At 40.2% G+C, this 27965-nt stretch overlaps 1 long non-coding RNA gene across 1 annotated transcript; it reads right to left on the reverse strand.

Moving 5' to 3' along the window:
• Positions 1–471: 471 nt before the first annotated feature.
• LOC121077434 lies at positions 472–27672 on the reverse strand. Its single transcript, XR_005824034.1, has 4 exons — positions 27499–27672; positions 25905–26039; positions 23380–23592; positions 472–660 (listed from the first exon to the last, which is right to left on the reverse strand). It is a non-coding gene; the product is annotated as an uncharacterized LOC121077434 (long non-coding RNA).
• Positions 27673–27965: the final 293 nt, after the last annotated feature.

Here is a 27965-nt window from a genome sequence, read left to right on the forward strand (position 1 = left end):
GGATCACTTCTCCATCTTTATTAATAATTCCCTATTGTGAACAAGAGGAGTATCATTTTCCTTACACCTTTAGGGAACAAACAATTTTCCCATTTCCTACGACACTAATATACTTTTAATGGCTGTAAATTGTGCACACATAAGAAGTGAAAAATTCCTATCATTTCAATCTACGTGAAAGTTTCAGCTGCAGCATTTACCTTCTTCTGACTCACTGATTTTAAAATTACAGGAATGCCCCCACAGATCTTTGAAATTAAAATAAGATACAGCTTCTGGTTTAAAGTGTGAAGTTTGCCTCCTGAGGTGGGCAAATTAACACCGTACAAATCCAGATTCAATCTAAGACTGAACTTCTTGAAAAGCTTTGAAGAAACTATTTTGTGAAGTTTGTTTTGCATCTGTACATGTCCCCTTGCCTTCCTAGGTAGGTCAATGGGAGTCCAGAAGATAACACATACCCACCTCAGGTAATTTCTGCAGAGCTCTTCACCTGGATTTGGGACAGCCAACTAGTCCAGCATTTTTTCCACATTGAAATGAGCATTTCTTGAGACTATTGGAGTGGTACCCACACCCCAAGCGTATCAAATGGCCTGATTTGGAGCAGAACCACGGCAGGCAACACAGTTCCTTGTAGTACACCAGGAGTAAGGACAGCTAAACGAGAGATGGAAGATGGGTTTGAGTAAACCTATCAACCAGCAGCAAAGGAGAAAGCAGCAGTTGTGATGAGGTTCAGGGCTACACCAGTTCCTCTTCAGATCACTCTTACATTGCCATGTAAAACCCACACTCATTGTCAGGATTAATACCGCAGTTAGAGGCCAATTTAATGCTACTCTGTTTGTGACAGCAGATCTGCTACTGCAGTCTACAAGTCACCGTTATCACATTTCTGCCTCTGATAGCTGTCTGTATCCTAATGGTGAGACACCAACCGTTACTAATCAAATTAGTAGTAGCTGGAATAAATGCACAGGAATGCATCCCATCCTAGGATTTTTCTATTAGCCAGACTTTGCTGGAGAAGAGAACGTGCAGCTGTATGTGAGCAACCGCATCGGTGAGGACAACATGTCACTACTGAGTCTCAATCCTATGATTCCCAAAACCTCCCTTAATGCCTGCTTGCAGCCTCCACGTTACAGGGTAACATGCATCCAAAACAAGTAACACAGGCACAGGCTATTTGCACTCAGTGCTTGAAGACTGTGCTTCTGCACTGAACCTGTGTCCTTTAATAAAAGGTCATTCATCAAGTGCAGCGTCAAAACACAACTCATCTTCCGAGCTGGCTGTGCAACCTGTCCTAAACGTACCCAGGAAACCTCCCAGTAGCCGGGGAGGGGGAATAGCATGTTCTATTTCGTAGGGGGAAAAAACAAGAGAGACAGAGACAGATGTCACCATGCAACAAATAAATTCAGAAGGTACAGCTTCTGGAGAAGAACAATACATTTATAATACAATTATGGCAGAATGGGAAAGAAACTGATAAACTAAATAGTCTTAACTCACTCCCCCAAGTTCTAAGTGGAGATGTGCTCACTGGTTTAACTTTCCACCAAGATTACAGCTGTGTGACATTGGAGCCTATGAATTTAGATAGCTCATTGGTTGTAGGAGACTAAACACATACCCGTATCAAGTATGTTTTCAGATCCTTCAAACATGAGGGGAATTCAGGTAGAGTATCATGTGCTGCCGCCGCCTGGAGTCTCTGACAACTCTGAATTTCTATTACAGCTTTTATACATAACTTTCAGACTTCATTAATTCTGGTGGAATTATGATTCGTCTTTCACTTTTTTAAGGTTATGTGTGACAAAAAAATTATGCTTTCAATTTGTAAAACCAAATACCTATGTGGGACCTGTCGCCACCAACAGAAGCTCCAAACAATCACACTGATGGGGTTAATTGGCATTTTAAAATAAATCACTGCCTCCAGATTGATTTATTTCCCCCCCTCTCTTTACACAACATTACCGCGTTTCTCTATAATTATTCAATGCTAAGTTCATGGTTTTGAAGCAGACGACTGCAGACTTAGGAAATGGTGTTTGATTTGTTGCCATGGAAACATCTTGCTGTAGATGTACTCTAATCCCATGACAACTCTGTCTCTTAAGAACCATTTTTTCTGACATAATAAAAATCTGATCAAGGTCAGATTTAATAACAATCTCAGTTCCCAGACTTTATTTCGTAAAGGTTTAGTGGAGTTATTTTTTTTCCAAAGGGATTCTCTAGAAACTTTGTTTGTTTTCTTAGCTGCATTGAAATTCATTCCCTAAAATATATAAACCTGGCATTGTGTCATGTTAATTTACAGTGCACCTTTTTATTGCATAATTGCATCGTTAAAAGAAAGTTACTTATAATTGTTTATATTGTCTTGACAGATGTTAACATTTTACATAACATTGTTCCCACTAATACATGCATTTGGGATATCAATAATACTTATCATTTCCCAACAACTGCTGTTTACATAGTAGCAAATGCCAGTATAGCTTAACTTTCATTTTGCACTATAATGTTTTTTTCTGAGCTTGTTATCAAAGGCATATTCAAACCTCGAAGACTTGAGACAAGTGCCAATGATATATGTGTTGCACCATACAATAAAACTATGTATGTACAGGAGAGGCATATTAACGTAGACAAGTGACTTGATAATGAGGAACTCGAGAAGCACTCAGTTAAGAGCTTTGGGATTTTTTCCCTCCTTGGCACAACTTAGTCCTTTGGCAGTTAGGTGTCCACTGAGGGCCTTTGAACAGTAATAACTCCATAGGAGGAGACTTGGCTAGTGCAACTCAGCTGCTCATTTAAGGCTGGACTTTCCAAAGACACTCCTGACAATGCTGATAGACACAAAAAGAGACTTAAGGAACACCTTTACATCGGTCCCAGTCCAGTCTCTGGGCAATTGAATCTTTAGGAATGCACGGACCTGATTCACTTCCAAAGTAGCGCTACATATTCATACGGTGCTCAGTCATCGGGTGAAATCCTGGCTGCACTGTACTCAATGGCAAAAATTCTGCCCTCTTTATTTGGATGTTGTTATCTTTGCTGTTTAATGGGAGGTGGGAGAGGAACTGAACTTAAAACCACTGTAGGGACTTCTCCATCTCTGCTACTTGTCTAGTATGACTTTACAGCTCCAAGAGAGAAAGTATTTATTAAGTTCATCTCATCCTGGGGTAGATATCAAAGAGAGATCAGAAAAATCACAGCCTATAAACACCACCCTTTCCTTGGATTATGAAAGGAATCCAAACTAACTCGGAGACAACTGTCTCAGATCTTCAGTCATAGAAGCAGTTTCTTTAAATCAGGTCTGACACAGCTAAGAGAACGTCTGTGGAGAATATACACTTCCTAAAGCAAGAATTTCCTTTCCTACATCTATTTAGTCTTAAGTTTATCAGTGGTTCTATCGAAGAACCTATCTGTGGCTTTTCATTGTCAGCATGTAGTCAATGCCTATGTGAATAGAGGTCCTGGAACTCCTAAATACATTGCATCATTGTTTGTTGCATCACAACTACCCATGTTTCCTCATTCTACCAAGCACAGCTTTACACTATTAGAAGATCTTTGGTCTATATCTTTTTTAACTGTGTTTAACGCTGGACTATTTGATCTGCTTTTGAAATTCTTACCACATTCTTGCCACTGCCATTTGCCAAACCATGTTACAGTAATGTTTTGGATCCACTCACAGGCCACTGGGTAGTGGTCTCTACCCAACAGGGTCTGTTGGTCTCTGGCAGTCAAATTCCACCACAAAAATATAACAAAGAATTTTGGGGACTGTTGTAAAAACACAAGGAATTTGTTCCACAGATGTTTATATTGCATGCAACACTATTACTAAGATGTATGAAACCACAGAAACTGACATCTAAAGTAAGGACTGGGACAAATGTTACTAACTTGTTCAAAAACCAACAGTTTTTCCATACTGATTTTCAAACATGACACCACAGGCAGAATATAAGCCCTCCTCATAGTCCAGAAAAAAACTGAGCTACATCTGTTCTTTGACATTACAGGTGATAAAGCACCACTTTGATGGCCCAGCTGAGATCAGAGCACATCCCATGTACCACACAGACACACACTAAGATACAGCATCTGCCCTGCAGAGCTTTCATTTTAAGTACCGCAAGACTGAGTGAAAAAGGAATTATTCATGTCCCTGTACTACAGGTCAGGAAGCAGAAGCCTGAGCTTTAAGTACAAGTTTGTCCTCCTTTCTGCATTATCAGCATAAACAAGGATTATTGACAGCATTACTATGGACCAAATAAGAAAAGCCAGAAGGGCTTAGGCGAAGATTATATCATGGCATGCAAATTATTTAAAGTATCCACATGTGGCCCATCGGTATGGAGCCAGAAAATATTGATGTTGCTGCTGTGGAAGTTTAGGGTACTGATCACAAACCCTGTGCCCTATCTGCCGGATGTTGTAAACACACAATATATTTACACACACCAGAAGATGGTTTCTACTCTGGAAAGCAAAGAGTCCCATGAGGATACAGCTGCAAGACCCATGCGTCAGTAAATACAGCATCATTGTGCTGTCAGCCTTTCAGCTTTGAATCGCTTGGTGAAAATGCAATATAACAGAGGAGGCCACCCCTCAGGACAAGCAAGTCAGGCACTCCATAGCAAAGGGAACAGCAAATCCCATTTACAAAGGCTGCCCTGCCCTCTCTTTCAATACAGTCAGCTAAAGTATTTGAGCTCTTCTCCATGCTCGCCTTCAAGCCTGAAGAAAGAGGTTTTTAGTGACTCATCACAGTGTGTGGACCGATACAGTACAATAGCTAAGTGGTGCACAAACACAGAACAAAAGGATGCCATCGAAACTAAAGAGCTCAGAACTTTCTTCTGTGTTAAAGGTGATCAATGTCAATTTTTCTTCTTTTACTTACTCCAAGCAGACTGCCTAATCTGCCCTGTTAAACACTAGACCTTGATCACTAAATACCAAGGATAAGATACAGATGGGAGCATCAATTCCAAGTATTGGTTGATTTGCTATTATTTCCTCTTGGAAGGAACGTCAGTCAATCCTCAGCTATTTTTACTTGATCATTTTCTATTGAAAAGTATAAATAGCCTCAAAAAAATGTGGGGGGTTTTGGTTTGTTGTGGTGTTTTTGTTTGGGAGGGGAGCAGGGAGGTTGATTTCAGAGCCCACATTTGGAGCACCAGTAAAAGAAAAAGCAAAGTTGCCTTGACAACTGTAGCCATCTTTACATAGTAATTCTCTTTGCAGAGTGGAAGGCTGTTTTAATTCCTCTTTTTTCCTCTCTGTCTACACGAAGATGCCCTCCCACTCCTCCCAGGTAAGGTTCTGTCATGTATACACTGTTTTTCCTTCAGCGTATACCCAGGGTACAGCCTGATCTTGTTGACTAACTCCGGCGTTTTAATAGATGTTATTTGACTTTTAAAAGCACTTCGTATTAAAATTTTCAGATTTAATTGACAGATATTCGATTTCAAAGTCCTGCTCTCCTCTTCATAAATTGCTAATAGTATTTTATCCGAAACAGAGCTAACCTAATAAACAGATGAAACTTTGTTGTCATTTCAGCTGCTCAGGGCTCTGGGCTGTATATAATTGCTCTCTTCATTTTACAGTTCTTCTGCTTCAGATTAAACTTTTTCAGGATGTTGCAACGCCAAAACATTCATTCTAACAGGAAATCAGCATCAAAGGTAATGGGCTCACATACATCTTTGATGCTTTGAAACCAGAGGAAGAGAAGTAACTGTTTAATTTACAACAGTTATTGCGGAGGAACGGAGGAGGGGAAGGAGCGAGGAAGAAGGCGACTGAGGGATGTGAGGGGAGCACGCTTCCCCAGGGCAGCGTGTGCCGGCCTCCCTCCAGCGGCGGCCTTGGAGACTCACTGAGGGCTGGCCTCGCAGCCTCACCGAGGCCTAGCCTCGCCGCCTGCACCTGGGGGGGAAGAAGAAAAATAATATAAAAAAAATAAGTGAGGGGAGTTGCTTTCAGTCACAAAATGGAAATAGCTGTAAATAACACAGAATCACAGAATCACAGAATCGTCTAGGTTGGAAGAGACCTTCAAGATCATCTAGTCCAACCTCTGTCCTAACACTAACAAGACCTCCACTAAACCATATCACTAAGGGCTACATCTAAACGTCTTTTAAAGACCTCCAGGGATGGCGACTCAACCACTTCCCTGAGCAGTCCGTTCCAATGCCTAACAACCCTTTCAGTAAAGAAGTTCTTCCTAATATCCAACCTAAACCTCCCCTGGCGCAACTTTAGCCCATTCCCCCTCGTCCTGTCACCAGGCACATGGGAGAATAGACCAACCCCCACCTCTCTACAGCCTCCTTTAAGGTACCTATAGAGAGCAATGAGGTCTCCCCTGAGCCTCCTCTTCTCCAGGCTAAACAACCCCAGCTCCCTCAGCCGCTCCTTGTAAGACTTGTTCTCCAGACCCCACAAACATGACACTCTATCACACGGATTTCTGTCAGACCGCCTTTCGAAAAAGAATTTGAAATTTTCAAGGAGAACAGAGGTTTTTCAGCAATGCTGCGCTGCAACAGTCCTTTCAGTAGAAATGCTCTCTGTGTTTGTTTTTTAAACAGCTCTAGTTATGACAACAGACAATACCTGCACACCTCCACGCTCACCTTCACAGAAACCGAAGTACGAATTCATGCCAAAAGAACTGCGGAGATGCACACCGAGTCATGGACACTCCACCCATCCAGCAACCCTCTGCACAGAACAAGCAATTACCTAAGGATGGTAGCTTTTGGTACATACAGCCCCTCAGTCACACAATCCATCAGGATACGTGGGTACACACTTGCTTCCTCTGCCACCAACTCCATCTTATTGCCATCAGATTCAAAACTTTTGAGCAAAAAGCATAAATTTATGGCATTTTTTATTCCACATCCAAATATGGCATGGACAAGTATTCCTGTTTTCCCTTTTACAAACCTGTGGACTGTTTATATTCATTGAACCTGTTTTTCTTGGTAAATAATAGAAAAGTATACATCGACTTTGATAATCTTTTTTAACCACATTTTAAAATGCTTGAGATAAAGACTGATCTCTTCTGAGACAGTTGATGACATCAAAATATTTTTTCTTTCCAAAAAAAGAGTTTTGTCTAGGGTCATTTCTGCTATCAAGTGACAAGGTAATCTTTAGAATAGCTTAAAACATTGTGATCTGCTGGAGCTTTGGATCTGATACCTTGAGTAATCTACTACAAGAGACCTGTCTCTGAGCCTCAGTTTCTCTTATTGTAAAAGGGTACAATGGTTCTCTCTCTTGAAAAACAACACTAAGGTCTAAGGTCTGTGGATGAAGTAAACCATACGATAATTGCCATCAGTCCCAGCAGAATCCAAGAAACTAACAGCGAAATGTGGCTCATCTCCCAGATTAGTATTTGGATAACAAACATAGAAACAAATAATCCAACAAAATAAACCTGTTTTCACAGGAATCACATTTAATTACAAGAATATTCATTATACTTTTTGGAGAATAGAAGAAAATAAAGGTGAGTGGACATATATCTAACTTCTCTTATAGAGTTGTATTTTGTTTGTAAAGCCCTTACTCCTCTTACTCAGAGGAATCTTTGATAATTCACATGTGAAATTAAAGGCATCTTATTTATTCAGTTATTTATTATTCTCTGTAAAATGAGTTAGGAATTTGTTCCTGTGAATAATGTTAGCCATAATAGTTAATTTACTCCTATTCATTGGCAGTAATAAAAATGTACAAGGGGATGCAGAAACATTATTATTTCTTGCTTGAAGTGCAATTTCATGTGGTGAGAAAAACATGCTAATATGCTGCAAAGTGCTACAGGAATTTAGTTCTCAAAGGAATGGCGGTATTAAATGTATTCTGACAAGAAGGGGCTTTGGAAGGGAAACATTTATCTTCATAAAGTCATTAAATTTACTGAGCAGCACCGCATTCTTACTGCAATCTGCTCACTCCATTAAAGGCAGAGCTGTGGAACGGTCTCTGCTGTATTAGAGGCATCTACATTTTTGAAAATTGTAATAATGGGGCGAAAGAAGACTCAAGGATGGGGAAATAATATATCCTTCTTTGAAGAACCCTCTGCATAAAAAGAAACTCAGAAATCACCTCTGGAAAAAAAAAAGAAAGAAAGAAAGAAAGAAAGAAAGAAAGAAAGAAAGAAAGAAAGAAAGAAAGAAAGAAAGAAAGAAAGAAAGAAAGAAAGAATAAGTTCACTGCCTATTTCTAGAAAGAAACATATTATAGGGGAACTTTGGAAGATAAGACTTTAAAACACTGAAATGAGGACTAATGGTTTGGAAGGCATTGACAGCACATAACTGACATGTGAGGGATGCTCAAGGTAAAGGGATGGGAAGAGCAGCTTTGCAGATTCATATTTGTCCTGTAACTGCCTGCTCATGTTCAAGCTTACGGTGAATGGAATTGGAGCAAATAGGTAACTCTTGAAATTGAAGATGCTGTTCTCAGTGTCATTTCCTGTGCAGTTGGTTACTTTACTTCTCTTGCTCCTTGATAGCTAGATATGTTTAAAGCAAAAAGATAAACCCACTGTGAATATTGCAGTGCTTCAAGAACACTTTGGGTGAAGTCTACTGTGCCATGCAATGCAAGGGCCTGGGTCAAATTCACACCACCACGACCTACTACATAACTGAAGAGGAAAACTGTTCCAGCAGAAGCAGAAGAAATCCACCAGCCAGGAGAAAACTAGTAAGGGTTATTTGCATAAAGAACTTAGCATACTAACTCCAAAAAGAAAACAGTCCTGAAATAAATTTGTCTTTGAAAATTAAAATTGTTGCATGGCAGGCACCAGAACTGGGACACACACGTTGTTCTTCTCTAGCCTCTTAACTTCTTTAATGATTTCTGATACCCTCGCTGGAGAAGCAAACTACTCAAATGTGCTTAGATTACAGCAAACATCAAAACCAGATAGCTAATTAACTACCAGCCAAATATGACAGTAACACTGCAAAACCATATTTCTGAGTAACAGCCAGAGCCATCAACATCTTTACTGCATGCTTTTTACATCGATATCACAGAGCACCAAAGCTCTCCAGGATCTTGTTTGAGAAGCAAGGTAGCAGAAAACAATAACATTAACAACACAAACTGACCTGCCCTCCTAACCACAAAGCAATGTGGCACACAGAAACATCCCAGCTAGAACAACTGCATGAGCCTCAGAACCTGAACCTCACACCCAGCATGATTCCACCTGGCTGAATTGAAAGAAGGGCAATGTTCTTTACACCCCTATGCACTGCAATAGGAACTATCACATCTCCTTTAATTGATTTTGTTCTTTTCACATCCACAGAGATTGCAAAAACTCAGAAATGTTTTTGCTTGCCTCGTGAAAGCACAACATGAATGGCTTGGCTCATGTTGATAGAGCTGACCAACCCCATTTGCACAGAGGTCAAGTGCACCAGGTTTCAAGGGCCTGTCAAGTGGTGCAGATAAGAAACTTCTCTTCAAGCTTTTCCTCTGTGAGCAGAAAATCACCATCAAGGCCCAGAAGACAAGGTGTTTACTGATTTCTGGATCTAGTAGCTCTGGAGGATGGCTTTCTAATGGCTTTACATCACAAGTACATCAGTTCTGCAGGTTAGTGTTCCAGCACACTAACAACACCCGGGTTAAAGGTCTGAACCTCCTGGCTTTGTTCTAAGTGTACCAGATAAATATATTGAGTAGAACTGAGATAGCCTGCAGAATAATTGTACAATCATAACAATTTCTGATACGCTCATAGCCAGTTGCAACCTTGCTGTAACAGAGAAGGAAAAAAAAATCTACATCAGGAAACCACAGACTTCCCTAATAGGTTACAGTGCATAATTGAGTATAAAGAATAGTTATTGCTTGAACTACAGTTGAACTGAGATTTCCAGCTTCCCAAGTAAATGTTCTGCTACTGCTGCTAAGCTACAGTAATAATTTCTAATTGTGTGGGTTTTAAGTGAAAACAGTAAGAAATGCTGTTCGATTGGTTACCGTAAACTATTCCTTCCAACGATACCAGGTCAGCAGAACAAGCCCTGGAAATCAGACATCTTTTACCTAAACAATACCAGCAGAAGCTGGAAACTAATGAAGCAATGCTGCAGTAGCATCATGCCCATTACACAATTAGAGGGACAGCACTGGACACCATGAAATTGTCACACACCTTGCTAATGAACCATGTTTTACACACATTTAATTAATTAATTATGGCTGAAGTCATTCACTGCTAGCCAGCAACTGCTTTATTATACACAAACCTGACCACCTTACAAATACCACACTGGAGTGCTAATGAGCTATTAAGTGGGACTGCACGTTACCAGCAATTTTGTGGGAAATCAAGTAATAAGAGATCAAATATCAAATAAAAGAGCTTTTAATCCAAGTGAGATAATTAATTGCACCTCCTGTCTCACAGCTTTCCTAATACCTTACAAGAAAAAAGAAAAAGAGCTTTCTCATCAAGTTAATTTGATCTTATTGCCAGAAAGTTTTTTTTAAATTATGAGTGCCATTTAGCAGGAATGACAGGAATTATTATTTACATAGTGCTTTCTCCTTGGGATTCGAACGTACCACACAGACATCATTCAACTGCCCAGAAAGACAGTCGCTGAGCCCGAAGAGCTGAAGCAACAGGTGAGGGAGGAAAGAGGGGAAGGTGACGGTTTGTGCATGGCAGCCAACACCCCACTTCTCTCCTAGTTCCCATTTGTTACTCAGCCAGCCATCTGCTATTCAAAACCTTGTAGAATACACACAGGTTGCAGACTTTGCCAAAGGCCAGGAAAAACTGCAGCCCTTGCACACAAGGCAGCTCTTGAGGGCCAGCAAGGCAGGAAAGCAGTGTTAAGGGCCTACATCCCCTGTGTTACAGCTTGGTGGACTCTGCAACTACCTCGATGTCCTGAAGCCCCCTGCGCTTGTTTAGCCCTAGAAATCTCAGACTCAGAAAAAAAAAATATATATATATAATATCCTGCTAAGTGTTACATCAGGAATTTGTGCTTTTGGGTCAACAAATACAAGAAGGGATGATTGCTTGGAGGGGACTACAAGATCCCCCATATAGGCCCAGAGCCTATACGCATAAAGCCATTCCAGGTTTTGCAATAGCCATCTGCTGCCAATTCCTGTGGCTTGCCTCTAGCTGAAGACGGTCTCCTCTACTGCTGTGGTGCTGGTGTTGGATTAAGACACAGTAAAAAAATGTTTTCTTCTTTCTTAAAGTGATTAGGAATATGTATTGAAAATTAGCAAGATGAAAGAGTGTTATTTAGGTAGCGGGAAAAAATAGAAAAATTTAAAACAGCAGACATAGAATCACTGGTGCAAGTGCAATAGTGGTTTCTTGTGAATTTCTAGCAAATCTTTGTTTTGTGGTAGTTTCCTATAAGATGTCTGCCTTACCCAATGAATAGGCTAGGACTATGAAGGTGCAGACTTGAGGTTGCAAAGACAGCTATAAATTTGGCAGTCCCAGCTCAATTTTGTGGCCTAAATAACACTCTTCTACAGTAAGGCTCTTTAGTTTGTGTATGTGCAAGTGTATTATAAGTCCCCAGGGCTTTGATAGAGCTTTTCGTCTACAATTTCAGCTAAATGTAGGTTAGCCGTGACTTCCATAACTCCCATAAAGTGTCTAAAGTAACACGATGAAAGCATACTTCATTTCTCCCTGGATCAAGAATTAAACGTTTACTACACTTAAAAGTCTTATTATTTTTAGTTCACTGCCTCATACCGTCACCTCTGTTATCCAATTATTTCCTTTCCGCCTTCAACCTTCCAGTCTTTCAGTGTTCTACAGCCCATCATTAGTTAATTGCTGTTGACTTTTATCATTCATACTCTCCCTAATTGGTTTGCCACATTCCTATTTCCTCTCCATTCTGTTCCCATTTTTATTTTCCTACATTCAAACTTCCTTCCTCCAATTTATTTTCCTCCTACATAAACTATGATTTTTATTGATGCTGAATGCAGCCCGCAGGCCAAAAATAATAGTCAGTCCAAAACCAAGCGACGCAGTGCTTCAGTTTTTCACAGATTCATTTCAGAAAAGAGGTTCTATTTGGCTAAATTTCCTTTTCTATATTTCTAGCTACTGAAGAAGCTGCACATACAATAAATATTTAATAGGAAATCCCCTCCAGCTGAATTCAGGCCCCACAGCATCTCATTACCATGTCTTGGAATAGCATCCTCATTGTCACTTGTTTAATTACGCTAAGAAAGAGTTGAATTGTGTGGCTGTTGGGATCAGAAAGTGATTAAATTCACTTGGCAAGACTTTGGATATCTCATTATGGTCCTCATTTAGCACTTCTAATTGAGTCCATTTTTTAAAAAAATATTTTTTAAGATTTCTACAGTTGTGACTTAGGAAAATCTTTCCAACACTGCAAATATTTCCTTAACTTTTTCCTTTTCTGATACAAATTTCTGCTATGAAAAGAATCATGTAAAGATCAAAAGCAATTTGACGTCCTCGTGCACCACTAATCTTTTTTGAACCACTGTCACCTTCACAAGCAAAGGGATCTGAAACTCCTTCGAGTAGATACTACATTTCTCTTTTCTATGCACTGACACTTGCTGAGTATATTGCCCTCTATAAGTGATCGTAAACGACAGCTTGCTCCCAAGCAATCCCCATGACCACTGCTCTCTAGCAGTTTTTTGAGAGCTTGTCTCCTCGTGTCAGGTGGGAGCATCAGCACACTGAAGGTGAAGATGAGGATGCTGCTGGGGAAGAGGAGGCTTCTGCTTTAAGAGTTATTACCTTGTTCACAGGAAATTCACTTCTGGAAAGCAAGCTAGCAGAAGAGCAAGGTATCATTTCAATCACAATTAACACCTCAAAAGAAGACTCAAGTGACGCACAAGTGCCAGATATCTGCACAGGGGGTTAATTTCATCATAAGAAGTCAGATGACAGAGAGTGCTCTATTACAGTCATCACACGTACAGTTTACCAGCATAGATATAGTTCTTATACCATTATTGGGAAAGCATCTTAATGGCATTGTTAGATAAACTCTCACAGCGATGGCTACAGAAATAGACAGGTTGTTCATGCACTGATTTATAAGAAACTTTCCAAAAACAATCTCACAAAAATACACTTTCAACAAATAGTGGGTAATGTCTGTGCTAATTGAGCTCTGTCTCTGTAGAAACACTGATGAAAGTCTCTTCCTCACAGGGAGATATAAATAACATACCTATAGCCTCAGAAATTAATTGTCTTTAAAAATAAAACATTTTGAAGGGCAGGAAAAAGGACTGGGTATCCTAGGACTTTGCCCACAAAAGGAAATGGAAGAAATACTTATAAACATCCTTAGAAGTCTTTACCACCAGTAGCCAAAGCTGAACAGTTGTTGCTACACCTTTGTTTCATAGAGACGTAGGAAGGAAAGTATTTTAAGAAACCCTGAAGCAACTCTGTTGCAACAATAACAGAAAGAATAAATAAGAAATAGAAAATCAGGAATCATCTCAGAATACAATAAGGCATACACAGAAAAAATTGTTTTATATACGCAAAAACAGAGGTGGAAAAAAACTATATGCCTTTGCCAAAGCCTATACAAAAAAAACAGTATGACCAAGAAACAGAACCTTAATGAGCCCCTTGTCCATTCAGAGCCCTGCTGGAAGACACGTGCTCTGACTCAGCACAGCACCACCACTTTAGTCCTCTCCAACACCCAGCATGCTAAAATGGCCACCTATCCCTTCCCAGGTCTCATTTATAGAATCACACAAGCAAAGATACTTCATTTTCCAAAACCTAGTCGTCTCAATTTCTTATCCCCTGCAGCAAAACTTTTTTTTTTTTTTCTAGAATGTCCTTTGCACATCCTCTTTTCAGTTTTAGGTAGTTTTAGGGCATAATTCTTTGCAGGTGTAAACTTACCCCAAGAGAGTCAATGCCTGCCCACCACAGCTGAGGATTTGACCCTTTACTTGACCCTTGGCACAATGATTGCCACAGAAAATGTTTCTCCCTAAAAGTTTCATAATGATATCCTAAAGATACCCCTGGCTATGCAAAAGCCCAGATTTTGGAGACTGATGGTCTTACTTGATTTTGTGAACTACTAAATATTTGCTGGCATAAACATTTCTTCTACCAGTTCTTTAAAGTTTGTTCATACAAAAAAAAAAAAAAGGAAAAAAGAAATGGCAGAGAAAAACTTAAAGCCTCAAGGCCACCATCAGCCCTAGGATTTGTGGTTCTCCTGAGTGTATTTTTTTAGTGTGTCTGTTCAAGCTGGTGTAGGAGATTGACTTTTAAGGTTGATGGTATTGATCTAATTCACAGCCCTATACTCATTTATCATGATTCTTTAATCAATAGTGTAGCTACTTAAGATACTAGGAGTTTGGGTCCTTATTTATCTAGATGACATTTTGATAGCACCTATATCCTCAGGGGCTCTTGTCTTTTAGGTCAGCACTTCATTTCACCTCATCTTTCCCCAAGGTGTGTAAGCAGTGGGAAGACATTAATGTCATTTGCCCCAGTATATCTTTGGGTGTAGCAACACATTTCTGACTCCTCAGCAGGTTTCTTCATCATATACATGTACAGGTCAGGTGCTGAGCTGGTGACAGCTGATATCCTTTGGGCAGAGCCACACTGATTCTTAGTGCTCTCCTTCACAATACGTGCAGGCCCCTTTGCTTTACTTCTAACAGGAAGAAAAAAAAAAAGAATAAAAAAAAGGAGATGTTGAAGCTTTACTAAAATATGATCCCAAGTACGTTAGATCTCAATGTTAAGCTTAGCCAAAATCTGATCCCAAGTACATTGGGCTTCAATGCTCTGTTTCCCCAGAGAGTATTCCTTCCTCAGCATCAGGGGTAAACACCAGCAGACAGCTTCCTGTCAGCGTCTTCCACAGGAGGCTCAGTTCTTCAGGATGAACCAGCTTGTCTGCAGCCCTCAGGTATCCCTGCTTTACTGTAAATGTCCTCTACTCCTGAAGTCTTACCAAAATGCATGCTAGCAATGAGATTACCACAAGCCCACACTTGTGCATCTAAGTGCAAGTTTCTCATTCAGTTATTCATTGTAAAGATCACTCCTATGCTGAGGTTTTGTTGGAATCATTATTTACTTGTTTCATTTTTATTTTTGCTTTCATTCCAGGCAGAGGCAAACGTTGGCTGACACCTGGCTTTGCAAAAGCCTTGAGCAATGCACTTACAGTAAAAGTGAGCTAGGAATAATCAGAGACCTGCTGGTCTTCCATGCAAGAAAAATAAACCCCCTGCTGGTCTTCCATGCAAGAAAAATAAACCCCCTCAAGCTTTGAGGCACCAAAGTTGTATGCTGCAGCCCCAGTCCTCCTGTACAGCACCAGGTCCTCAGTTGGTGAGAAGTCAGAGAAGCTGCTTCCACGTTCACAGCTGAACACCTGGTCCCCTGCAAAGGGGCTTCAGAGTAGCTGAATTTCTTTGTCATTATACAAAATAAAGAACACAAGGGATATAAGACCGAGCTTTGAAAGTGCATCTGGCTGCATCACAAACCTCCTCAAAATTTGTCTGCTTCAAAACTGAATTCAAGTATGGAATGTATTGAATGTCTCAGACTAACACAGTAGCACCTCTCTGAGGTACAAATATCCTCCAAATTTTTCCGTGGCTAGGCCCAACCTGACCAACTGCTACCTAAGCAATTTTCTGATTGATTTCATGCAAAGCTCTTTCAAAAATTCCTCATCTCAGATCTTTTCTGAGACCAGTGAGGAGCAGAATGGCTTCCCCACCCACCCCCCACCTCCCAAAATAAATAGGATTCACAAAATTTCAAGTCATGATAAAATGCTGTAAATTGTGGTGGGAGGTTTCTGGAAAGAAGGAGAGTCTCCAGAGACTGTTTGCATGGCTCTGTGAAAACTCACTGCATAGCCTTATGCTATGGTTTACAAGAAACTATTGTCCTACAAAAAAAAATTAAAAAGAGAGAGACGAAAATAACACACACATCTCTCAAAGCTTACTTTTATAAGTGTTAAATAACTATAATTTACAACCGTAAACATATGCACAAGGATAAATATGATTTTGGGGGTGTTGCTGTCATACTGAGCAGTATTTTGTTCTGGAAGTAATTCTACCTGTTTTGGCAAGACTCCTCAGGGAGCAGTGTTATTACAGCTGGGACTATGGGATGCCTCCCCTTTCTTCTGCTACAGACGTGTCTCCTCACTAGAGTGCAGCAACTGCACAGAATTAAGATCTGAGTGGCTGCCACTGACTTTTCAGTATGTCACCATTTTGGCTGCCTGCCACCAAAAGGTTCACCCACTAAAATGTTTCCACATTGTTCCCTGTCACTATGAAGTCTCCCTATCCCATAAACTGGTTTGCTCAACCTCACTGTGAATTATAATTTCTCCTCACAGCACGAGAAGATTGGGGATTGTCTCCGCTGGGGCCAGTCAAGTTACAGTGGCACAGTATGGTCATGCTACATCCATTCCTCACAGAAATCTGTGAACTTCAAAGTCAGTTGCATCAGAAAAATAAATGTCTTCTATTCCTTTCGAACAAAGAGCAAATATATTCAATTCCCATCAAGAGATTTTCCCTAAACCCAATGCAATTTTTTTTCTGGAAGAAATTAAGCCCTGTACTCAGGTCTTCACATCCACTTCAACCTTTAAAATAGGTTTATATGGGAGAGAAGTGGTCCTTGAACCTTCTGCCGGGCTTCTATACAGAGGGGTGAATTCCACCAGCCTATTTACCCAAAGTCATTGCTTCCCAAGTCAATATAACTACAGCTGCTCCCTGACATGCAGAGAAGTGTCATCTTTAAGAAGGTCTGCAGCATCTTGTATCTCAAAGGCAGAATAAGTAATGCGGGGTGACAGATGCTTTCATAGATGTTTTTGCATTGTAGAACTTACACAGCACATACATAAATATATCTACCGCACATGCAAGAAAGACTTTATTTACACATTTCCTTCTTGTCATATTTAATTCACACATGCACATACTCAGTCTGCTGTGTTCCAACTTGGCCAAATCCTTGTTCCCCAAACTCTATCTTCCCTCAGCACTGCAACGTCCTAAGGGCACACAACTGAGAGAAGAGGGAAAGCCTATTAAGTGATGAGGATGCAGTGTTTATAAAAATTAAAATGTGTGCCGGGTATTTGGGAAAGAAAGAAAAAAAAAATCAAGAGCTGCATTGAAGTGTGCTGAATAATTTTAAAATATTAAATCAAGGCCTTAATTACTATGTCTCTAATCTCATAGAGTCACACTTCACTTTGAGGCAATTTGTGATTAAATAATAATACTTTAAGGCAAATAACAACACTTGGCACTTTTATAGTGCCTTTTGCCTAATTAGTTTGGGATTAGTTCCTTCGCATTGGGTATGGGGCTTTGAAGATATAAAGTGCTAAGTATCATTATGACCCAAGGATCTCAAAGCATTTTACCCATACGCATTAATTAAGCCTCAGAGCACTCCTATGAGGTAGGTAAGTATTTTTGTATCCCTTCTGTATTCAGCAGGCCCAAATGGAGAGAGTATTGGCCAGCGTGTTGGAGCTCGCAGACGTATTCTGCAAGCACTTATGTGCACCAGCTGCTTTCCTGGATTGGGCTCTCCCATTGCCCCACAACCAGAAAAGTGTCCATGCGAGCACCTCACTTCCAGCTGTAAGGCTCCTGCGTCAGAAGGCTGTGCTGTGATGGCTGAGCATGCTCAGAACTGCTGAGAAATCAGATGATTACTTAGAAAAAGATAAGAGTTCATTCTACCTGCAGGAACTCCAATTAGAAAGCTATCCCTTGGTTTTGTGGTGAAAGCCACGAGGAGTGAAACTGAAATATCCCAACAACTCAAATCCAAGGATTTACACAGTGGAGTCAGACAAAGTCACGGCCCCATTTCAGGCTGTACGGCCCTCAGGTCTTCTCCAGAAACAAGAGTTGCCTCTCTTGTTTGTTTCCTAAAGCTACCAGAACTCAGAGGCTGCCTAGGGATCACAGGCTGTTACCAAAGCAAAGAAAGGAAACTTTTTCCTTTTTAGTTCATCCATTATGAAAACATAAGTCAGCAATAAGGAGCTACAGAATCTTCTTTCTATTTATAATTAATATTGTACCTGAAGCAGTCACCTGCAGAAGAAAGAAGTATGAAAGGATTTCAACTTACTTTGATAATTAAGGGTATTTAGTGTCCTTTAAACAAAGTTTAAAAAAGAGGAAATCCACAATCTGCCTGAATGTTCTTAGTTCAACAAAGTCTTTGAGTTGACAGCTAATAATTAATTAACAATGAATGGTGTCTTTCAGCCTGTCATCATGATTGACACTATCATCTTCTGAAAACTGAAAGATTTGTTAATGTGGCAGACTACAGTCTGGGAAACATTAAAGCTTCACAATTCCCACCGCTTTCAGCTAAATGCTTGACATGACAGGTTAGCTCGCTCAAAACGAGAAGGAGGTGAAGAGAACAGCAGCAACCTCTGCTGGTGGAAGAATGGCTTCCCCCGGAGCGGCGATCTCGCTACAGACAGGCAGGAGAAATTAGGGATAAAGTGACCTGGCTGGCTAGGAAAATCCGGGAGCTACAAATTGCTGGGGGCCAGGTCAGCAGCCTGGGAAGCATTAAATTGTGCACTTGCCCAGTGCCGATAGCCTTTCCTGGTCTCGGTCACGGCAGGGTGCAGGCGATGCTGGCTGGGAGGACTGCAGCAAGAGCCCTTCCCTCCGCCACGACCCAGCTCCACGACTCCTGGCTCATGCTGGCGTGTTCACCACATAAACACAAAACAGCTGCCTAAGAGTCACTGGGAGCTCATTTTTGATTACACATCTTTGTTGATTTTTTTTTAATTCTATTTTTAAAGACACTGCCAAAAATTATGAAGTGTGTTCTAACTTAAAATAACTGGCCTAATTAAGCTAATCAAGCAGTGGAGGGATACTCCATTCTAGGAAACAATGAGTCCTGCTGTCTTACCCCCTCGATATTGCTACAGTCTGCCATGGCTTCACCTTCACCTTCTCCTTGGCCTTCCTCTCTGACTCGGCTCTTTCAGCTTAACCCTCATGATGGCATCTTTACGCTGATGAGTGCTTGTGGCTGCTCACCTCCTTGGTCTCACACCTGCAGGAGTGGCCTGACATGTTCCCTCCTCATGTCATTCAGCTTTTCACAACCCAGTTGCATCAGGAGGGACTTTTGTTTGCTTTCAGCTCCCTCCTTATTGCCATTAATAAAGTAGTTCATTTTGCTTAGTCTCTCCTGCTGTTGTGCGTGTAACAAGATCTGGGTTTCCATGCTTCCACCCCAGACTACCTCCATTTAGACCACGTCTGCTCACTCACCAAGGAAAGCAGCTCCAGTAGAACTGTGGACACCAGAATTACTCCCTCCACGAGCAGGTCATTCTCCCTGACGTTTCTCTAACAAAGTTTGCTTTTCTGATTAAAATAAATCCACTGCCACGTTTCACTCTGCCTCCTATTCTTTATCTACACAAGCTCTTGCCAACTTTCTCCCAAGAAAAAAGTGGACATCAGACATTTAGACTTTCCCCATGTCTTACTCTTCTTTCTACCTTATTCCTCTTCCTTTCCCATCAGACATAGAAATTACTTTGCTTCTGCTGACTCCTTTAGTTGTCCAGGAATTATTCTCATCCTCCTCCCATCTCTTACTTCCCTCTGCCTTCATATGCGCAGTATTAGTGTACTCAGCCTCTGCCTGCTCACAGCTCCCCACACTGACTCTGCTTGCTTCTCCACCTGTTTGTCCATCCCGCCTTCAATCTTCACATCCACATTTCACTGATTTTGTCTGTATAATACTTGTTCTTCTTTTTCACACAAGATCTGGTCCATCCTACTGACATCAACATTCTTCTCTCCGGCTTTCCTAATGCAATCCTTCCCCAATACTATTTGCTCCCAAATGATGTTGCAAATACCTTTTTTGTCTCAGCTCACCTCCCCCTTTCAGCCCATCATATGTTGCTGGTTTTCCCTTCCTCCTTGGGCTCTCCCTTCTGTATTATTTATGGGTTGTTTGCCTTGAGTTTCAAGGCTGTTCATGATTTAGTGACACATCCCATTTCCTCTCATCTGCTCCCAAGATGTCAGCTCTTGTCTCCAATCAACCCTTAGCATCAAACTTCTCCATTTGCTATTTTTTAAATTTAGGACTTTCTTTCCTTCCTCCCATGCTGTCCCCCAACAGCAGAAGCAACCTAAAACCTAATTCATTCAGTTTTCCAAAATTCTCCTTTCTAATAATGTTTACAAAGAAAATGACATCAATAGGCCATTTTTTGCTCAGATCCCATCACCCAAAATACTATTTCTGCAGATTATTTCATTGCTGCCTACCAGGAATGGTCAAAATCCCTAAATGAGTCTTCTAGTTGCCACAGAAATGTAAATACTAAATACCAAATAGAACTTGTAACCAGAATAGGCATAGTACACAAAATTCATACCATTTGCTCCTCGTAGAGAAAGCTCCAGAAAGCACCTGCAAATAAACCAACAGCCCCACACGCATGGAAGGCTTACTTGCCAATATTGATGATAGACAATACTTGAGCTCCATGCAGTAGTTTACCTGCTCAGACACCAATCAACCTCTTTCAGATGTTCTCTCTATTAAAGTAAGAAGTGCAGGGGAGAGAAGGGGAAGAGCATTACAAGACGTCCTCCCTAATACACAGTTTCTCTGAAGATGAAACTTAGGGAACTTTGTATTAAGTATGCTAAAAGCACTGCAAGCCAACAGATGCACATGAGTACAGCAACTTGACTTCTGTGGGACTCCTGCAAGCGCAGTCTGCTTAGTAAAGGCTTTAATTAACAACTTTGCAAAGGACAATGAGATTATAACAATTATTCACTGCAGGCAGCCTGTTTTTTCCTCCTCCAGTCTCCAGTACTTGCTTCAGCCTGCATTCCAGATAAATATTTTATTCCGTACAGGCAGAAGGTTCATTATGCAAGTGACAAAAAGAAATCATCAATTGCCGTATACACAGATCCTAATGTACCTGGTTAATGTAGTTATAATATGTCACCGCAAAACATCTTGTCAGCATTTTGTAATTAAAAAAGAAAAGCTATTGCAATAATAAAGGCAATGCATTTAACGGAGACAAATATCACATGTAAGATGATCTTTCAAAGCTAAAACCAGCGTTACAAAAGCAAAGCCTTGATAACCTTACCCTGCATACTTCAGTACCCTTGAATGCTCTTTGGCCCAATAAAGTGCCCTTTTCTGCTCTACAATAGCACTATTCAGATAAGTAACACTGACCAGTCTACAGGGCTGCAACATTTTTCAAAGGACAAAAAGCATTTCTTTCCCATTGAGTCAGCAGGATATTTATTTTCTTGTAACAAAGAGTTTTCTGAACTGCTGAGAGATTTGTCAAAACGGAATCACAAGTGATATATTAAACAACCAGAGGGGAGAACTTATTATTAGGTATTAAAAGAGAAAGCTTTAAGTTTACAAGTAAGAATAGGACTGTGTACTTGACTTTGTAAATTCTCTGTTAATGAGAAATGAAACATGAAAGGCAAACATTTAATCTACAGTAAATTCAGTCATTTAAATCATAGCCGCTCACAATCCTACTGTCTTACACTTCATAATACGCTGTAAAGGGCAACTAGCAGGGCATAAACATGTGCCTGCCTAGTGCTCGGGAATATGCTGCAGTTATTTAAATACGAGTTATCAAACCACCAGAATGAACTTTATATTAACAAAATGCCAGCTCCCTCCTCTGCAATCTAGCCCATAATAAAAGGCAGACCACTGAACAGATCCCAGTGGCTCCTGGAGCAAGACAACACCTTTGCTTTTCCAAGGACAAGCCGTGCTCACAAGCCTGGAAAGTCTCATTGCCTTCCTCTGGCCCTATGAGTCCTGGGCAGTTAATTGCAATTGCCCAGAAGAGCTACAACACTCATTAACAGCCTAGTGTTTAAGGCAATATTCAAGAAGGGAAGATGGTTTTACATACCCACAGGCCAATCACCATCTCAAATCTGGTTGTCCTACACCCCAGACTCCAGCCATTTAGCCACTGTGTGAAAGGGAAAGGAGAAAATAACTTCTGCTTACTCCATCAGCCTCTATCACCTCCAGTACTTTAGTATGTGACAACACAGGACATGCAATAAAGCAAGGACTTCTTTGCTGTATACACTGGGCTGACACCAGTGCCTTCTTGCTGCCACATCTCCAGATCTACAACTCTCAAGAGAAATAGGATTAAGATTTGCTCATTCTCAAGATTTTCCAACCAGCTAAATTAAGTATCTCCCTGCTCAGCCAGCCCTCTGTTAGAGCCCACTGGAAGGGATCTAACTTTCCCAGGACATCCTAAAGGCCACAGGTGTCTGGCCACAGTAGTGGATTGCCCCCCAAGAGCCACACATCTCAGCATTCAGTGCCGGCTCTCCTCTGATGACCTTGATATTTCTTATATACAGCGGAGTGCTGGAAAGGACCTCCTGGGTAAACACACTGATAAAATCATAGTACAGGAAGACATCAGAAAGCCATTTAGCTCATTGTTCTATCCATTGTGAGATCAACTGCATGGATGGTATTTGCTCTTACTGATCTCCAGTGATGTAGACATCACAGCTTTCCTGATAGTCTCTCTCCAGGTTTTGCTGTCATTTCCATACATAATGTTTTGGTTTTTTTTTCTTAGTATCTAGCTTTATTATTATTATTATTATTATTAGCTACAATTTAAGGCCATTACTTCTTGCTCTGTCTCCATGGACAAAAAAAAAGTAATAATAAAAACAAAGTCTATGAGCAATAGCACACTTGCTTAGAGTATTCCACATAAACAAAAATAATTCACTTACTTTCTTCCAAATTCGAGTTATTGTCTGTAACACAGAGTTTTTTTAAAATTAAAACTTCTTGTTTTCAAAACAGGGAGTATGTGGTACCAGAACATAAGAAACTGAGTGTTTCAAGAGAGAGATTTTGGGGAGATATTCATGAAGAGGAGAAATACAAAAGTTGATTCAAACTCTGTCCTCATATTTGCTATTCACTTAACTAATGATGTTAAATAAATCCAAATGCCTAAAGATAGTAAGGGGGCAAAATTAGTTTAGAGATAGAGGGGAAGATTAGCAACAACAGTTCTGTTATGGATCTTGATTTGAACAATTATTTTTACTCGACATTAAAATGGGACTTACCCCCACCATTTCAGAATTTCAGTCTCCACGGTTGAACCATGTCCTGGATTATCATGCACTAACGCAATTATCCTGCAGGCAGTCAAATATAAGTTTTCATCTCCTTCCTATTCATCTCTCATGCACATCCACAAGAACACATGGTGCTCCTTGCTAATTCGGTATCCTCCAGCACAAGCAGTTCTTCATCCATTACTGCAATCAAGGCCGATGCTGGAGGATAAAACACAAAAAGGAAAAATAGTGCAGGAACTCTAGGAGAGCCGGTCTCTGCTGTGAACACATATTGAATAACAGGAGCAATATATTGGTATCTATTGTAATCCGCCCATGGCTAGAACAGCTGAGTGATCCCTGTTATATGTATATTTTCAGGGTTTTATGACTTTAGGAAGAGCATTCATAAGAATACCTAGAGGATTTCAACCCATCAAAGATTCATCTAATAATGTATCAGGATGTGGCAGTTGGAAACATTTCTCTACTGGGGACTCCGTCTGTCCTAGGTGCTTTACTTGCTCTAATAATGCTTCCTGTAAGAAACCACTTGTTTTCTTCAGTCTTTTTTTTTTTTTTTTTTTTAAATCTAACATGTCTCCATAGCAGCAGAAAGTTAATCTTTAATTGATGAATGCAAAAGCTTAGACAAACCACAAACGCACAATTCAGCATGTCAGGCTTACAAAGGAAGTTCTGGTTCTATCAGGTTTCTACACCATATACAGCTGCAACATTGGCTTATATTACTAATCACTTGCAGTATTTGTGTCTTGGGTTGTAACAGATGGTGTTTGTGAGGCATGCAAAAGCTTCAGATAGCCAAATGGTACAGCAGTTGAGATAAGGAAAAAAATCCTCAAAACAAAATACCCATCCCTACTGTGGAGGCTGGAATGTGAGCAGTGTTTAAATTATTCCTAGTCTCTGCAAGCGCATTAGATTTACAGACTCTTAACCCTAAATAGGACTAGATTCAATCTTTCATATTTCGTTACCCCAGTAAATCTGCACAATGGCAGCTAACAGACCTGAAGTGCAGCAACACATGACAAAGCACAACACAGAAGTTCCATTCCTGATTGTTGGAGAGGCCTGGGCCCCAGGTTATACCAGTACAAATCCAGTGTAGATCACAGATATTATTGTAACATCTCGGTTCTGATGACAAAAAGTGGTACCTCGTATGCTAAGGTACTTGAAAATTCAACATGATGCACTGTGAATTCAATCTGGCCTTCATTAGATGCAGTGAAAGCTCAGCTGTGGACAGCGGTGATATCTATGAGATAGAAGCTTTCATGGCCTGTATTTTCACATCTGCGAACAGTAGCACAGGAAGGATCCACCTGGCCAAGATGGATCTGTTATTGCAATGCTCAGTCTTCACATGGAGGTGCATGAGGCGTCTGTTTGTAGCTATTTGGTCCTTTACCCTTGGATATGTTATCTGCAAAGTGTTCGAGGAGTCTGCATCGGCTCAATAAGCTGTAACTCTCAGTTCTGAGCCATTGGCAGGTAATTTTAGGGGAGTCCTATGAATCTCCCTCTCTGGGGAATCATTTTCAGCCATGATCTTTTTTGCCCATATGCTGACGTGGTTTAATAGACATGGAATGAGTGAAGGACAACATGCACCTTCACACTGGCACTTAACTTACTGACATCTCAGAAGATCTCCCAGCAGTTTCACATGTTTAACAAAGGAAGAAAGATGCCAGAGCCCAGGGCAGCTGCCAGTCAAGACTACAGAGGCTTGTTTTGAGAGGAAAGAAAAAACACAACAGAACTAATTTCTGTCATATACATACTGGATTCAAGTCAACAGTAGATCCTTCTAATAGCATTCTCAAAAAATGCGGTAATAAAATTATTACTGTTTGCCCATTGCCTTTGGTTAAGTAAAGATCATTCAGCAACAAAGCATGAGTATTAGATATTAGATAGGGAAAAAAAGACACCTCATAAGTAAAACTTGTAGTTGAATTTGTACTTTTTTGGACAAGAAAATAGCCCCTCCCCAGTTTCTATCATTCATTCTTTTTCTTACTTTTCCATTAAAAAACAAGTACAAAACAAAGATTATTTTTAGTTCCTTCAATTAAATAAAAATAAAAATGTTAGCTCTTTAAAAAATAATTTGGAAGAAACTGTGTTTTTGTTGTTGTTTTTTTAATAAAACTTTTAGAAGACAGTCTGACTGTGGCTAGATACCATTAAGCAGAGCTGAATCCCATTATATTGAGCACAGCTGGGCTCACTTACTTCTCTCTTCTAAGGGTTGTTAGCACTGAAATACCAATCTGTGTTGTTTTTTAAACACTTCCAACATATAGGCTGCAGATTCTCTCACTGTTGGCTAGTACGCTTAATTTTATGGTGATATTCATGATGCCTTTGCTTTAAAAGCTGCCTAGTTTTGTTTAAATGATGACAATATTTAAGCACAACGGTAGCCTGAAAAGCCTTTATAACAGATTTTCATGACCTTGACATGCAGCAGCACTGACATTTATTACAGGTGATACCTGGATGGTATTTTTGATATCCCACCATCAAATTCTGAACTACTGAAGAGAAAAAGATCTTGCTATTACTCTTCATTGAAGCAGGACTGGTTCCATAGAGGGAAGCTCCAAAACATCACCAATTAAATCTTGTTGCTGCAGAAGACAAAGCAGAGAGAATGAATATAGCATTAAAATAAAAAATAAAATAAAATTAAATTAAATTAAAAGTGCCTGACTGGGCCATTTCAGATAATGCCCAGCCAAAGTGGCATGCACCATTCACTCAGGAGGTGTATTAGCACCCAAGAAAACAGACGTCATCACATCTTTGTTGTAGTAAAACTGCAGTAGTCACCAGCCCAGATAGTCAGCACTTGTGTTTTTTTTTTCCTCAGCATGTCAGGCTGATACCAGTAATCTGATGCTTCTCTGAGTGCTTTCAGAGGGCATGATCCTGAAAGAAGCAAGTGTTTTCTCAGGTATTCTCTCACAGAGGACAGAACAGAGTTGAGATAAACCTCAGCACTGCACATAACAGGCACATGACTTAGCTCTATTTGCTTCTGCCATACCATAAAATTATGAGGAAGCCAATGCAAGCAGAAGAAAAGTGGCTGAGTGTACATAGCCAGAGGGGCACTCCAGAAACCTAACACCTATTCCTGGGTGTACCAGAGGCCTAATGGATAACCTCACAAAAGTCACCTCTTCTCTTCCACAGGTCTTCTATTTATCTCACTATAAAATGATAGCACAAGTCAACAGCACTTTTTTTTGTTGTTTTGTTTTGTTTTTTAAACCATCACCAGTTTAAACACAGCACCTTACAAGAATTTACCTGTTCCCTCCCAATGCACAACACAGCTGTGGGCAGAAAAATCAGAGGCAGTACTGTCAGACAGGCAGAGAGGCAAGTGTTAGCACTACCTACTCTGCATCAAGCTTCGATGTGTGCATTTAATTGGCCACTTTCATCCGGCTCCTTCCTGATCCTTTTTGTTCCACAATAATCAGAATACTTTAATGGTGGATCAGGCAATACTTTTGTCAGTTGTGTTCTCTACTGCTACCATTAACAACAGAGTTAACAAAATAAATTTGGTTGAAGATCTCTCTACTTGAGGAGCTGAATGAGGAATTAACCTTCTGCCACAGGAATACACCAGATATTGAACCTGAGGTTGCTGGCACTAGAAGAGGAAAGCCTGAACTAGAGGCCTTCCTGCATGGCAGCCATCTTGCAGAATGGCCTTTTACGTACAGTAATCACTAGAGATGTCAAAATCACATGCTACAGTAATGCAAGCTGCATTCATTTTCAGCATTATTAGGCAAAATCCCGGGTCCACTTGATTTCTATTAATGGTTAAAGAAGGAAGCTGTTTCTCAAATAGGCAATAAGTCTTGCTAAAGTACATGAGCATAAACTGAATCAGAGCTTCAGAAACTCACTTTACAATTTATGTAAAAATAGAAAGTAATATATGCAATACAGCCATTAAAATGCATGTGCATTTGTGTGCAAGTTCTCTTTCTTCTCTTCCTTTCCTTCCCAGCTTGATAACTATATTGTTGATAGGAATAAAATATCAGCCTTTACTTGTACACATACCCAAGATCTTGTAAGTCATTACAACGTGTTTTTGAGATTTGCCACTTCACTGCTCTATAAAAAGCTTCCTGAAAAAGTATTAACAGATGGCCTCTTACTCTCTGAGACTGTACGCAATACACCAGATGGCAACCTGAAAGAGAAAATCCAACTTACATTTTCAAAACTGAAAGAAATGTGACAATATCCTCACAATAAATATACAGCATGAAGGTAGCAATAAATGATCCGTTTGAAGCAAACTGGCTTTCTTTATTTAAGCACTGAATCCAGCCCTCATTTTATAACATATTGCAGAATGTTTCATATTCAATGCTGGAAGTAATTTCTGATGCAAGCAGAAAGTTTGCTTTAAATGAGCAACAGATTTATGAGAGGCAAGGTTATTTGAAAGAGAAAAAAAAAAAAAAAGGCCAGTAGCCTTGGGGGTTAAGATTTTGTATACTGGATCCCTGGTATAGAGCTAG

The sequence above is a fragment of the Cygnus olor genome, chromosome 13, assembly GCF_009769625.2.
Source record: "Cygnus olor isolate bCygOlo1 chromosome 13, bCygOlo1.pri.v2, whole genome shotgun sequence".
NCBI lineage: Eukaryota > Metazoa > Chordata > Aves > Anseriformes > Anatidae > Cygnus > Cygnus olor.